Below are 2,933 nucleotides of genomic sequence, written 5' to 3'. Positions count from 1 at the left end.
CGCTCACGCTGGCTGCTGGCTACACACGGTAGCCCATGGCAACCCACTGCCACAGGGGCTGCAGCCTACGCCGGCGCCGGGGACTCAAGGCAGCCCAGCTCCAGGTTGAGCTGTTGTTCAGCATCCTAGCTGTAGAGGGCAGTGTCACTGGCCCTCATATGTGGGATCCGAACCGAGGTCCTCTGGCGTCCCAAGCCAGTTCTTAACTATCGCACCACTCGGCTGGCCCCAGAATGCGTTTTTGATTGACGGCTTTGTGAGGATGACAGAAGAAATTATCATAAAGGACAACGCTTACCGCAAGGGAGAGCTTCCTGTTTCCAGCATGCTTGGGTTCCTTCGGCTTTTGGGGCCTCACTGCTAATTACAAACCGGTTTTGTCTTCATATCTATGTGTTCTGCCCTGAAACATTAGCCCATCGCTGTAAGGTGGCTCAGGCCACTGCAGGCTGCATCTAGCTGTCCTCCATCATCTACCTTTTGTCCAGCAGCCTGGTCTCCAGATTGAGCTGGAACCAGCTTGAAACCCTTTTGGTGACAATCTGAACTATAGAGAAAGCCCCTTTAGGCAGAAATGTGGAACCAGGACTCCTTCTGGGCAACATGGAGTTGCTTAGGCTTTGAGCCAACCTCCTGGTACGGCCCAGTGAGCGCCTCCAGTCTCATACTTCCTCTGGGAAATCTGTTTACTCTAACTTTGCCCTCCACACCCCCTCACCTAGGCCTCACCTCCCACATCTGCAAAGACACAAACAGACAAAAGAATGCTACTCAAGAGGCTTTCTCCATTTTATTTCTTTGGGAAAAGAAAATGAAGTCTTTCCATCACATATGGTAGAGATATATATTTATATATATTTATATATAATTTCTTTTGTGGCTGGAAGTTCCAAAGCTGAGTCTGTTCATATTTTTTTTCTATTTTTTTTCCTAATAATGCCTTCTCTTCCCCCTGCCCCTCTGGCCCAGGCCCAAGTTCTGGGGCGGGTGCAGTGAGGGGTGAGTGGAATGGGCAGTGATTGCCAGCATGGCCCCCAACCCANGGGGACATCAATACTACCCTTAGTTGGGCTTGTGCGACTAGAAACTGTTAAAAATGGGGGAAAGGTACATACGTATTGATATTTACTGAAAACTCACCCCATCCCAGGTATTAAGCAAAATCCCGTAGGGCCTTCCTGCTCAAAGTGTGGCCTGCGGAACAGCAGCATCAGCCTCACCTGGAAGCTGGTTCGAAACGCGCGCTCAGGCCCCACCACAGACCTACAGAATCAGAATCTCCAGATCCCCAAATGATTCGCGTGCACATTCAAGTGTGATAATAAGTGGGGCAGAATATCTCACAACAGCCCTGTGAAGCAGGTACTGTTTACTATCTCCGTCTCACAGCAGAAAAAAATCAAGGTTCAGAAAAACCTTTTGCCCAAGGTCACAGAATTCCGGAGTGGCGGGGGTTGCCGAGGTTCTCCCTAGAGCCTGCCTGCAAAAGGCGCCCGCTAACCCGGCCGGGAAGCGCAGAACAGGGCCTCCGCACCGGCCAGAGAGGAACGCCGCGCGGGCCACAGCTCAGGTCGGCAGTGGGGCGGCGGGTGCGACCTCCTCCCCGGCCACCGCCACTCACCTGTGTCTCGCCAGCGCTGGCGCCGCAACACCAGACACCAGGTTCCGCAGACTGCCACACCAGACCCTAGATCCCGCAGAATGCCGCACCACTGCGACTATACGCCTGCGACTACGCCAGCCACACTCCAGCCTCACATCCCCACTTCCGGCCATCTGCCCGCTACTTCCGGCTGCTGAGCGAGTGACGGGTGCGGCCGAGGCTCAAAAGACTCTGTCAGCGTTTTTCAAGGACGTTTTCCACTGGAGGACAATGAAGAGTCAGGGGGAATCTAGGACCTGCGGAGAGGAAACACCGCCGAGAATACACCGCTCTGGAAGAAAATGAATAGCGTAGACACAGGTTCGAATCCCAGACCACCATTCAGGATTTTATGGTCTTAGGAGCCTAGTCTCTCATCTGTACAATGAGGGTAACTCTGCATTTAAAATAGGCATGTATCTATAAAGTGTTCCCAGTAGAGTTAGTGATGGCTAGCCGAGCCTGCTAGATGTGAGGAGCTGGAGCTTGAGGCCAGTGCTGTGGCTAATGAGCCAGGGTGATCCTCCACATCCCTAGGTAGAGGGGCTCACACCTGAGTCAGTATGGGCAACTAAGCAAAGAAAAGGCTCCACTGAGATCTTCCAGGGCCTGGTCTCAGACTACCATTTCTGGGGACACTGGAGAGCTGCTGCTCAGAATGGTCATATCTTGTCAGTGCTTTGGCTGCTCATCTGACCCAACCTTAGGGCTGTGAAGGAGATCTAAGAAGGAGATACTCATTCGATGCACCGTCTTGTTGGGGAGACAAAACCAATGTAGGGAGGGTACTTCACCGCAAGGAGGGGCAAGCCTGGCATCCCAACTCCTGAGCTCTGTGGAGAGCACTGTTTGCCTGGGTGTGAATATTTGGGGCCCCAGACCCCTAACACCACTGTCCAGGGAGGGTTCTCTCACTTGGGCCAGACTAGAGCAAACACTGTTAGTTGCTGATTACGACTTTGTCTTGGCCTGCAAAACCCAGAGAGAGCAGAGGGCCCATCCCCAGGGGGTGAACCACATTGCTTCTAGGCAACCATGACAATCTTGTTCTTCGTTGCCAAATACTCAATGTCTTAGCCTCCCGTGAGGTGGGATGAGCATGTGACATGGTTCTGGACAACAAAATTTAAAGGGAAACATGCTGGCAGGATTCTGGGGAAGCTTTTACTTTCATGATAAAGTGGGGCTGCCTCAATGAGTTCATGGAGCTGTGACGGCCACCTTGTGGCATGGTGGGAACAACCTGCTAAGAATGGAAGAGTGGGAGGAGTCTAGGTCCTTGATGAACCAA

The 2,933-nt window shown here is 52.5% G+C and overlaps 1 protein-coding gene across 1 annotated transcript in view; it reads right to left on the bottom strand.

The window, feature by feature from the left end:
- UBOX5 (U-box domain containing 5) overlaps positions 1-1,707 on the bottom strand; it is a 40,327-nt gene extending 38,620 nt beyond the window's left edge. Inside the window, exon 1 of the mRNA XM_019645808.1 lies at positions 1,622-1,707. The gene's annotated coding sequence lies outside the window, so the exon portion shown is untranslated. The remainder of the gene's footprint in view (positions 1-1,621) is intronic.
- Positions 1,708-2,933: the final 1,226 nt, after the last annotated feature.

This window comes from Hipposideros armiger, unplaced genomic scaffold (genome assembly GCF_001890085.2).
Source record: "Hipposideros armiger isolate ML-2016 unplaced genomic scaffold, ASM189008v1 scaffold_94, whole genome shotgun sequence".
In the NCBI taxonomy this organism is placed as follows: domain Eukaryota; kingdom Metazoa; phylum Chordata; class Mammalia; order Chiroptera; family Hipposideridae; genus Hipposideros; species Hipposideros armiger.
Note: the sequence above shows the minus strand (reverse complement) of the source record. Positions and strands in the feature narration are given on the sequence as shown.